The 11726-nt window shown below is 43.9% G+C and overlaps 1 protein-coding gene across 5 annotated transcripts in view; it reads right to left on the bottom strand.

Annotated features, from left to right (window-relative positions):
- LOC109514877 (trinucleotide repeat containing adaptor 6A) overlaps positions 1 to 11273 on the bottom strand; it is a 25030-nt gene extending 13757 nt beyond the window's left edge. For 2 of the 5 annotated variants that reach the window (XM_019868296.1, XM_019868300.1), the window contains exons 1-3: positions 11055 to 11273; positions 9946 to 9995; positions 672 to 954 (exon numbers count right to left, since the gene is read on the bottom strand). The gene's annotated coding sequence lies outside the window, so the exon portion shown is untranslated. Of the gene's footprint in view, positions 1 to 671; positions 955 to 5287; positions 5390 to 9945; positions 9996 to 11054 lie in introns of all 5 variants that reach the window. The other 3 variants (XM_019868298.1, XM_019868301.1, XM_019868299.1) reach the window with 3 other exon arrangements.
- Positions 11274 to 11726: the final 453 nt, after the last annotated feature.

The following is an 11726-nucleotide window of genomic DNA, read 5'->3' on the forward strand; positions in this document are numbered from 1 at the left end:
AAGACTGGCAAACGGTTATATCTTCGCCTGAGGACAAAAAAAAAAAAAAAAAACACAGAAGATGGAGCATGCAAAGATGAGTGACAGAACAGAATGAGGAAAAAATAAACAAAAGAACAAAAGGGCTCAAATAGAGAAGAAGAGATTTGATGGGAAGAGTCGGCTCAATGCAGAACCGACAATACCAGTTGCAGATTCCAACGAAAATGATTACGGAGGTATGAGTACTAGAATACAATATTTGCCACACTTCCCACTAGTTGCAGTAAGTGACTAAGTTCCATGTAGCTGCCGGTCAATGTTTTGTCCTTCAGGAGCTGTTCAAAATCTGTATGAAAGCTTCGCTTGTCTAAAAATGACTCAGCTTTTGGGGTGTGGTTTAGATGTGAGAAAAGCAAAAAAAAAGCAAAGCTGTAAACTACCAGAGCAGCAAAGAATGTTGCACTCTACTCCCGACTCACTTGGCAAAACATAAAGATGCTTCCTAGCATGTTAAATTCATTGAACTTTTTTTTTCCCCCAAATCAATTTCCGAGTTTATAAAGAGCAGCCTGGCATGTCACTTAACAGCACAACATTTTTTGGATTTGTATTAATTTGCCTCATATTATACAGTGGAAGCCCAGTTCGCAAACTCCTTGTCTTCAAGGTGACATTTTCTTGAAGCTTACCTGTGAGGGCAGCGCGCGGCTGCAACTCGTGGATGGGATTGAGGGCCTCCCCGGGTTGGCTGGAGAACTGTTTTTCTCGGGTTCCCAGGTTGACGAGGGAGAGGGGCACTTCTTGAGCGGGTACGGCCTTCAAGGGTCTGGGGCGAAGAGGCCGGGTTGTTCAGAGTGGGCAACTGGTTGATCAGGCCGTCTTGGCATCGCTGGAGACTTGATGAACACTGAATGTGCGTTTGTGTAGATTTGGGAAAGGGGAGGCTGATTGGATTCAGGACTTGGTCCCGTCCTGAGGATACACACAATTGAGAGGGGGAAAAAAAAAAAAAAAAAGGTCAGGTATATGCGCTGTCATCATCGCTGGAGAATTATTTTTATAACACGCCAGCGGAGTACTAAATAGGCCTCGGAGGTCACCTGGTGCTAGCGGGCACCACATTGGTGACCGCTGGTTTAAGTTTTAACAAAGTTTTCACTGAACACCGCTTTAAGTGTCACCTGTAAATTTGCCAAACGTCAACCGCAGGACATTAGCCACCCAAAAAAGGAGAATGTGAATCAACAAGTATGAACACAGGCACCCTTCAGTCAAAGCGGACACGTGTATTTGACAGCTACAAGTGTGCGTGTGTGTGCGCAACTCGATTGACCTTTTTCAAAGAGGTTAGAAAGTGGTTCCGCTCCTCCTGCCTACTGCAGCGGTACACACGTCTATTTATAAACGTTCACTTCGAAAAGCTAACACTTTGTGGACAATATAAGAGGCAAATAAGCCAGCGTGTGTGTGTGTGTGTGTGTGTGTGTGTGTGTGTGTGTGTGTGTGTGTGTGTGTGTGGACAACAGGCAACTGTTCGGATGCAATGAAGCTTAAATGCATTAAAAGGTTTGTGAGAAATAATTCCAGTCATTGCCTTCAATCACTACTGAAGTATGATTGAGCTATTACAGCACTGAAGCGCCTTCATCGGTTTGCTAGGTAAAAATAGAAAATGATTTTTTTTTTTTTAAATTGAGCAATAAGACGGACCCCTGGCATGCGGACAAGGCACACTGACGTCTGCTCCATCTTTAGCTACTCTCAGCTCACACATCTGAAGCCCCTGGCATGCGGCCAGCTTCTAGAATTTCTCCTTCCACGGGTCGCTTCGCCGTACTTCTTGATCGATCAAAAGACAAACAGAAAAGAATCATTTCTGCAACCATGCTCCGAATAAAGAAAGTAGAGACGGTACAGCCTTCCGCAACTGGACCCACAATGGTAAACACCGGGTCCATTCCATGGAATCGAGTTGTTTACATCTCTGAATCTTGACTCGCAGGCAAGCAGTCACTTGCAAATTAAGACGATGAAAATATGACATAAAGCAGCCTCTCTCTCATCATACAAAACACTCCTGGTCCTAAAATCGTTATCACAGTGCCTTATTTTCTGTAGCTTCCCTTCAAGTACAGCCTGCACGCGGGCCCCAAAAGTTGGCAGCGCCGCGGAGGCTGCGATCGTCTTACAGACAGAAGAGGTTGGGAAGGAGGCCGACAAAGATACACGGGGGAGAAAAAGAAATGTTCACAAAAGAACAGGAACAATTAAAAGACCAAAGTAAGAGAGGCGGGGAGGGAAAAGAGAAATGGAATGTGGAAAAGGGAGTGACAAAGGGCCATACGAGCGGAATGCAGCTGCAGCTTCGAACACGTAGCAAAAGGGGTCAACCAGCTCAAGAGAGTGCCGTGTGAGTTCAACGCTACCTTCGCAGCTACTTGTTCAAATAACTGCTGCCGGAATTGCTGCGGGGACGATCGCACGTTGCCGCTGCTTACCAACAAAAACAATTCAGTAGTGGATTCGAAAAAAAAAAAGATCCGCTCGTGACAACCCTTCAACAAACGGACTATTCGGATTAGCTCACGGGCTTTGTATGACCAGTATGTCGCCGTAAAAATCAGAAAGTGACCGTTCCCTCCTGATGTAATCCCGCAGAGATCGTTTTATTGTATTAATTCAAGCACATACGAATATACGGAAAACAAACGTACAAGAGCAGTTTATGCAAAGTATCGTCGCTCTCCTTTAAAAAAAAAAAAAAAAGTCCATTTTTGAGACATGATTTCAAACTGCACATCGTGAACGCAACGTAGATGATATCTATCGCCCACCCTGTGTATTGTGACAACAAAAGATTCCTTTTCCAAATGGTTCAGGTGACAATTCAGATCGCCACAAAGCGAGCGCAGCGCGACACCTCAAGTACAGAGAGAAGGAAGCGACTTTTGTGATAAAGCATCTGTCAAAGCGTTCTATTTTTCTATCGGTGCATCCCTACTTTGAAGTCAACTAAGAGTGTGAATTAACTTCATGTGAAGAACACAAAAGAAATATGTCTCTCGTAGTTTGAGCCACGCGAGCTGCTGTTAGGTGGAAAACTCTGTTGGCATGGCAACATTTCTTAACGTACAACAACTCCTACAGGCTCGTTGGTCTTGGCTAGATGACCGCACGGGCCACTGCGGCCGCAATGTTCCTCTCCGAGTGTACAAGTGGCTTATTAACCAGTAGGACGGCTGCCTTTTTTTTTTTCCCCCTGAAGCCACCATCTTACTTTTCACAAGTTGAAAGGCCGAAGACCGTCAAGCGACAAGCATTTACGTCACAAGTTCGTGTGTGTGAGTGCGCGTGGTTAGGAGCAGATAACATTTCTAAGGCTGGGAGGGGTTTGACGCTTCTGACACCGAGCAATCTGCAAATGCGCTACCTTGTGGTTTTGCTTATGAGTCATGAGCAATTATTTCATCTCCTGCAAGGGGGGTCATCGATTGGAAACCTGGTTGTTGTTGTTCGGCACCAACTCCTGTTGGTGAATTCAGTGGCCTTCCAAATTAATGGCTGCATAAATCATTTGGATGAACAATGTCAGAGGTATTTATGAAGGGAGATTTTTTTTTTTCAAAGGCAGGATGACCATTAAACGTTCTCAAATGAATACTTCCTCAACAGTGTCAAACGAGACTTGGGTTGACATAGGTCATCCTGGAAGGGGGCAGATAACGCTTCCGTTTGAGGTCCCTTCTCAAGGCTTCTTATTTTTTTCACCTGTACAATCTTTTTTTTTTAATTTAATGAGATTTGATGCAGAAGTCGGCCGCACCATCTCACAATAAATACATGAAAAGGGCAGAGTGTCTGAAACACGCTTGTCAACTCCCAAGTCCGAGACGGAGAGACTCCCAATTTTCTGCCCGAACACACACGCGCCATTGTTGAAAGTAACACGAGTAGTCTCGTCTAAAAAGGAGCCAGTGGAAAGTGGAACAGCAATCGAAACAGAAAAGCGGCACGACGTCACCGGGCAAGGTACACCGCTGCGCCGTTCTGCATTCATATTTCCACTGCAATAGTGACACCGTCCTTTGGAGGTAGCCCACTCGACAGTTAAGCGCTTTCTCCCAACAATGCTGCGGTGTTCTGGCATTTAAAGCAACGTGAAACGACGTCGGGCGAGTTCTACGCAAGTCATGACAACGGCGGCAACAACAACTACAACGGAGACGCCGCCGCCAAGTGAAGAGCAAACTTAATTTGTCAAACCATTGTTCTAAAATAGGACTAGGTGATTTGGCTTCAAAGTATATCACGAGTATTTCTTATCAGTCGGTGAGAGATTTTTTTTTTTCTTAACCTTATCCTAATGAGAAAACATATTTAAACAATAAAAAAGGTTTCATCCAGAGAAATTCTATTCAAAATATCTGCTCGGAAAACATTGCTGCTGTGTACATTGTAATGTTTCCATCGGTGCACTCATAGCAGTGCCATAAATGCGCATTTGCGGATAATTAACGATGCCAGCCCAAAGCGGGAGTGTTGATACACATACATTAACTTTCACTCACTGTTTATACAATCTCAAAAAACAAAAACAAAAGTAACCCACAAACTAAAACTGTCTTGGAGGGCATTTATTTTAGCTAATCCACCGTCTTACGTCTCATTGAACTTGATAGTGGGCTCAGATGATTTTTTTTTTGTTGTTTTTTTTTTAAACCTCGCCTACCTGATAGTGACTCAGGTGTGATGCTAAGCATGAAAGTCGAAGAGGCTAACGCAGGCGTGTCTATGATGTCATAGACAGGGAATTTCTTGACTTCTACACCACGTAACGAAGCGGTGGTGTTGATGCTGTGCAAACCGACATGACTAATGTCAGTTTGCAAGTGTTGCACTGAGGAAGCTGGTCATTTATTTTCGCCGCACTTTCAAATCGGCGTACGCACTGTATGTCTTCTGGAGTCAGCAGGCAAAGCCCTCGGGGGAACAATGCTCACAAAAATAGTTCTGGTGCATTCAAAGTACGCTTCTGTGCTCAAAATGCCTTCTTGTGCGCTTGTCATTGTAGCACAAATCTCGCATCATCCTGTTGCTGAGCCCTGCCCACCACAAGATGTCTTGTATGGATTTGGGTTTTCTGACTGTTATTTTTTTTTTTAATCGAACATCCCATCACACATTTTCCATTGATATTGTCTATCGCGATACATACAGTATTGATTTTGAATTATCACCCAGCCCTTTTCTAAAACGTCAGTGCAACGATTTGAAGCGATCAATGTCATTGGTTTCGTCTCTCTACCTTTTTGTCCAGGGCCTGTTTTACTCTTATCCTCCTCCTTTGTCACACACTCCCTTTTTCGTTTTCTTCCATCCACAGTGTGTCCTTCTGTGGGTGGGTTCCCTGTGGAGGGCATTAAGCAGGGAAAAAAATTATAATATTTTATATCAATATATTTTTGAGAGACAGAGAGATTGCTCAGCCCTAGTAAGCCCTTTTCATTGTTTGTGTGCCATTTGCCTCCTAGCCGACAGCGCACATTTTACCAAATGCATATTAGTTTCCACCATATTTCCTCTGTTATCTGCAGGTACACCATGTGGCCTGCAGGAAAAAAAAAACCCTGGATGCTTTTGTTTAAATCCATTAATAGGATTACTACAAAGGGCCTTGACTTAGTCAGATAACCGAATGCACAAAAATGCCGAGACGCCACAATAACATTAAATAGCTCATAAATTCCTTGTATTCAAATAGTAGGTGAGAACGTGCAAGGTCATTCATTCACGATTTGTGCAAGACTCTAAAGTGGGACTGGAGATAACAGGAGCCGCGCGTGTTACTGTGCATGCAAAACAAATTTTTATCGTACTCGCTCATCCTGCCTGTGGTCCCGCGTGGCTATTTATCGACTTCATCGTGTATAGAGACAATTACGTCCAAAACCATGCCATTAATTCAGTTCTTCTTGTTGTAACAAAAAATCAGGAGCAAGATGCTTTCGGGAGGATTCGGAACAGCCCGAGATCAGGTCACATTCACTTAACTATCCAGTGAGCTCCCGCTCGGTTATGTAATCCAAAGCAAGTGGTTGGCATGGAGATACTGGATCATGTTTTTCTTTTCAGATACAACTTTACTGGGACCAAATGCCATGATGTCTGAATTATGATTACAAATTTGATCAATGTAAATGCTGCCACGCCCGTACTTGGGTTCCTATACCTTCACCTGCTCCTCCCCAACCATCAAGTACTTCAGCAGATGGTTGTGGGTTCGACAACAACAGCAGAGCATGGTGGGAGCCTCCCGGAGAGAACACACACCAATACAGGCAGCATCTGTTTATGAATGGGCGGACAATCGCCCATCCCCCCCGACAACTACAGCTGACATGGGGAAAGCAGGCACCAGGAGTGGCAAAAAAAAAAAAAATCAAGTCGGAATAAAGAATCGGCGGGCAGGCTAAAGGGAGCGCGAGACACACAAGGTCAGCATAGCTGCGATTGGAAATGCGTTTTATAGTTTTGGTTATCTCACTCCAGAGACGCTCAAGAAACAAAACTATTATTGATGGTACCAAACCAGAGCTAGTTATCAACCTGCATCTACAAATGACCGTGACAAAGTGGGTTTTATAAACTCTCAGGGGGCGGGGGAAACATCTTTGTCAAATATGATTTCTAAATTCATTCAACAGTGTTGACACTTAGACAAAAAAAAGAAATCAATCTCAAGTTACTACTAACACGAAGCATCCATTTACGACACGCCCGGGAGCCACGTCACCAGACTGATGAACAGGATTCACATTCCAAAAATATCTTTTCACGAACCGTGGTCTCTGTTCCGTTTCAAATGCGTGAAAATATCTGAAGAGCTTACTGCACTATTCAGCACATATTTGGAGAAAAAAGGGATGAAGGCGATGGGGTGCAGCAGAAAAGAAAAAAAAAATCAAAGGCCGACACTGCCGCAAAAGGGCAAGACCACTTTTGCATATTCATCATAATCTATTTTTATATTCGTGTTAAATTGGTGACATTTAAAAAAAAAAAACATTTTATTTTCCACATCTGTCCGACAGCCCCGCTCATTTGTTGCTCTCTCAAGATTCCACCGATGAGTAAACAGAGGAGCAAGGACCAATTAGCTAGTAAATTTTAAATTAAGAAATATAATTGGCCCTTAACTAGTGTTACAGGTGAATTGAGTGCAAAAAAAAAAAAAAAAAAAAAAGAATGAGTTCGCCGTCTGTCGAGCGTGCATACCAACTCGCATCCAGCGACACTAAAATGACAACATTTCCCACACGCACATTTACGGTACGGCAAGTGAGGAGGAGGAAACAAAATGGCCGACAGACAAACCAAATCTGCACACACAGGAAAAGATGAAGCCGAGGTGTCGCCCAGACATCACTTCCATCAAATTCTGTGATAACGATGAGGAGAAAAACGCCTTGGCGACATGTGACTAAGCCGGGCGCCATTTTGAATCATCGCTACTTGTGACCGACACGCTGATGACCAAAGGGGCCTCAACAAACGGAAGCAATCTACAGAGACTGCAACAACAATCAACCAACTAGGAAATGGTTCTGTGATTATTTTTTTTTTCATTAAATGATCATAACTTCAGGGAAAGCAGTGACCCTTTGTGGCGGACAACGCCTGCTGACAAAAGCTTTTAATTATAGCGCATACAATTCTAAACTATTCTGGGTTTATGACGGGGGGGTAGGAATCAGACATCTGATGCCGCAAGACTAGTCATAAAACATTGCAGGCGTATCTTTTGGCGAATAATATTGAGTCATGCGGTGACGCCAAGTTGAAAAGGGATCATGTATTGATTCTATTTGTAGCCCGCAGGAAGCGTTAATCCTCACGCCTCATACCCAAATGCAAGACGCGCACCCAAACATGACCTAAAGACATCAAAGTCTGCCTAGAAATACATAAGGTTGTTCCCCCCCCCCCACCCTGTCGGAAGAACAAAAACCGGGGGATGGTCGCGTGGCTAATTTGCATGCAGCACACGAGAGAATTTGCATGGATTTGCATGAGTATGTTCTCATGGCGGCTTAACACTGGAACCCCCCGCCCCCTTTTCAGTCAAGCCATCACTCAATTAAAAGGCATCAAGTAAGTTACCTTTTCTATCCAAGCAGCCCGACAGAGAAGGCTTTGTATGGATGACACAATGGCTTTCCCACCAGTCTCCATCAGCGACTTACGGGGCCAATTCAGGTCGCGCTAATTTTGCCAATTCGGTCGGAAAAGAGTTGGCTCTCGATTTATCGACACTATTCGATAATTATTTTTGCTGATCAATCATTGTTTTTTTTTTAATTGTCTACCGTTAATATTCTCAGATTTCTGTAAATCCGTCATGAAAGCAGACGTACTACCTTTGTGTTGAATCAAAATAGAACATTTTCAAACATTTTTTCCCTTTGGAAAACAATGATCAAAATCTCTGCCTATTTTTTTTTTATGTCACAAACCAAACCAGTAGCTGAATGATGTTTGTGCTTTCTGCAATGTCATTTGAAATGTGTGTCTTTTTTTTTTTTTTAAATCTGATTCACAGATTAATTAATTTAGGGCCATGACAGTGGGAGACGATGGGCCACAGGCACGTGGCCGACTGAGCACAAGTGTTCTGGTTACCAACGTTTAGCTCTGCCAAAGAGTTTCGTACGGGTGAGGTTCTTGTTTTGCCTTGACTCTCAGCCAGACACCAGAATCGCAGAACAGTTTAATTTTGGAGGTTGTGCCCCAAGACTTGCGCCCAATTATAAAATCGCCAATTTGGCTCGTTGAAATCGATGCTTTCTTGCCTGGATGAGTATCTGCACACGTGCAGCCCAATTGCAAAAGTGGACTAACTGTGCATATTAAAAGCCAAAGTAAATAACATTTGGACATTCCGCAACCATTATTATCTTATAACTTGAGGTTCATCATTGACACCTTTGCATCATCTTTCGTGTTAAAATGGAATATTGGCTGAACTATTTTAATAATTGCGGAAATGTTAAATAAAAAGTTATTTAGAGCAGTGTATGTATTGCCAATTAAAAAAAAATACCTTGGATGAGATATTTTTCGAATCTATGTCTTTTTTTGTTTGTTTTTAAATGCAAGCAAAATCAGAGGTTGACCAACTTCCCTGATTGTGTTTGACTTCCACTAGAGCATTTTCACACCGTGAGCAACAAACAAGTGACGAGCAGGTTGATGGTCAAAATAAAAACATCCAGTTCGGGAAATTGCACATGCAGGTGATGGACTAGCTGCCTTTTTCGAGCTCTTTTGTGCGGCTGCGTGTGGACAAAGTGTACAGAGACAATAAGCTCAACACAAGCATCTGTGCGCACACAAAACATCAGGACCGTGGGCTTCTCATTGAGCGATTTAAAACAGCAAAGCTTACTCAGCACAATGCGGCCGAGACCAAACCAGACCCTCCAATTGAATTCAAACGGAACTGCGTGTGCTTGCATAAGCGTCAGCTACCCATCGACCGGCCGCACACACACTCCATGTTAGCACACGCAAATCGCTACAAACGTAAATTAAAGTTGCAAAAAGTGACAGATGGGGCCCCTTGCATGGCTTTTTTATGAGGAATTCTTGAAATGATAACAGGGCAACAATCGAATCCTGATGCCGTACTCCGCCCACGTTTATCGAATAGCAAACAACACGTTTCCATTGTTTTTTTATAGGCGTGTGAAGGCTAAAATGACGACTCTACAGAGCTACGTAATTGTTGGGTATGTCTGTGACTTCTCTTATCTACAAACATCACTTTGATTTGTGACCTTGCTAAAATCAAAACGGTTGGGCCCTCGTAAACAAGTGCTTCCGATCTAGTTTAGGCCAGCACGGGAGGCCCTGAACACATTGATACTGTGTGCGTGAATTAGGCGCTCACATGGACTCACACACCTCTTAAGATGCTTCAGTTTCTTTGGTGGCAAAAGCTTCCAATTCCGAATCTATAAAATAAAAGAAACACAGACAAGGTTAACATCCCAAAATGTCATGTGACGAATCTCTTCACAACCAACAGGATTTTATTGGGTTGCAATTAGTGTTCGACTTTGAGTGATGTAACAACAAAGGCTTGCAAACAAACGGTGTCCGCAATTATTATCAATTACAGTCTGTGAACAATGACAAATATGCTGGAAAACAAGTTGCTCTGCACAACAGGGAGGCAAGCCACTGTCTTCTGGGTCCAGCAAAGTGTGCGTGCGTGCATGTGCGTTTGTCTGCCTTGTGCAGACGGAGAAAGGCAAAGCGCGAGAGAGCGTTTAAGGTCAGAGTTACAGCTCGGGTCCCGATCGGCCATTATCTCCTCAGTTGTTGGCCCACTCACGGCTTTAACCAACATGGCTCCTCTCGCCTCCGCTGGTATTTTTCCTGCGCGACCAACACTAACAAAAGCCCTGTCGCGAGTCTGCGCAAAACCTTCCTGTGCCGTGACCTCGTCTGCCCTGTTTCATAAAGTCTCAAGCATCGAAGCGCAAAAGCAAGGCGATGTAGGGTCGTGTTTACTGGGTATGAACCAGCTGATGGGCGCCCCTTTACCGACAGAGGGTGTTATAATAAAAGTCACGAAAACCAACACCTAAACTAGCACGGTGAGTCTTCTTCCATTAGGCTTTGCTAGCCCTGGAAAGAATTTCAAAAGCGAGAGCAAGAATACTATCGATGAAATTATATTTTAAAAAACGCATGATAGAAGCTGAGGTTACCAATGACTATAACTAGTTAATGCTAGCTATCTTACCTATAAATGCAAATGGTACCTGGCCAACAGATTTACCATTACAAGTCCGAAAATGCATGTCCTATTTTATCTGCAAACTGCTTAAAAACGACCCGTTCGTCTTAACTAGCGAGTTAGCGCAGCTCGGCCAACTAAAACAACAGCGGCGGCGGAACTTATCTCCGCCAGTCCCTCCTGTGTCGATGACGCCGGCTAAGGTTACAATAGCAGGGCATCGAGGGCCGTCAAAAAAAAAAGAAAACCGTGGAATAAAAAGGCTCACCTCATTGAAGAATAAAGTGCAACAGAGTGGAAAAGGAAAGCCGACTGTAAGGCTAAAAAGAATTCCTTGAATGCGTTTGCAGCATCTACGAGGGGAGGCATTCGTCCTGCATGATCGCCATTTTCTTCTTAACTCGCTGCTGCTGCTGCTAGCTAACCTTTAGCATTTAGCAGTTAGCTCCAGATCTGCTTGCTTTCGCCGCTGTGCGCGCGCACGACTCCGAAGGGAGGGAGGGAGGGAGGGCGAATGGGGGCGGCGGCCTGCTCGCCTGAACGAGTTTGTGGCTGGGGGAGGGGAAGCGCGGTGGGGGAAACACTCCACTTCCTCTCACTGAACACAACCACACACGACTAGATGAGTCGAGAAATTAAAAAGTAAGACGTATTACAGCTATTTCAAATCGTTGGTGTCATCGAAAACATTCAAAAATGACTTGGGCAGTTATGCTCATGTGACTCACAAAAGGACAAGGACATTGTTCAAAACAAGTTTTGCTTTTGCTTTATTTTTCCTGATACTAAACCAGTCCCCCCCCCCCCCATCATGAACATGTATCAACCTCCACCGAAACAACTGATAGAAATACATCCAGATATGTATCAAATCATCATAATCCCATTCCCATCAGGTTTCGGTGACAAGAAATGATGTTTGCCAGAAGGTAGGAGGGGA

This window comes from Hippocampus comes, unplaced genomic scaffold (assembly GCF_001891065.2).
Source record: "Hippocampus comes isolate QL1 unplaced genomic scaffold, H_comes_QL1_v1.1 scaffold314, whole genome shotgun sequence".
In the NCBI taxonomy this organism is placed as follows: Eukaryota; Metazoa; Chordata; class Actinopteri; order Syngnathiformes; family Syngnathidae; genus Hippocampus; species Hippocampus comes.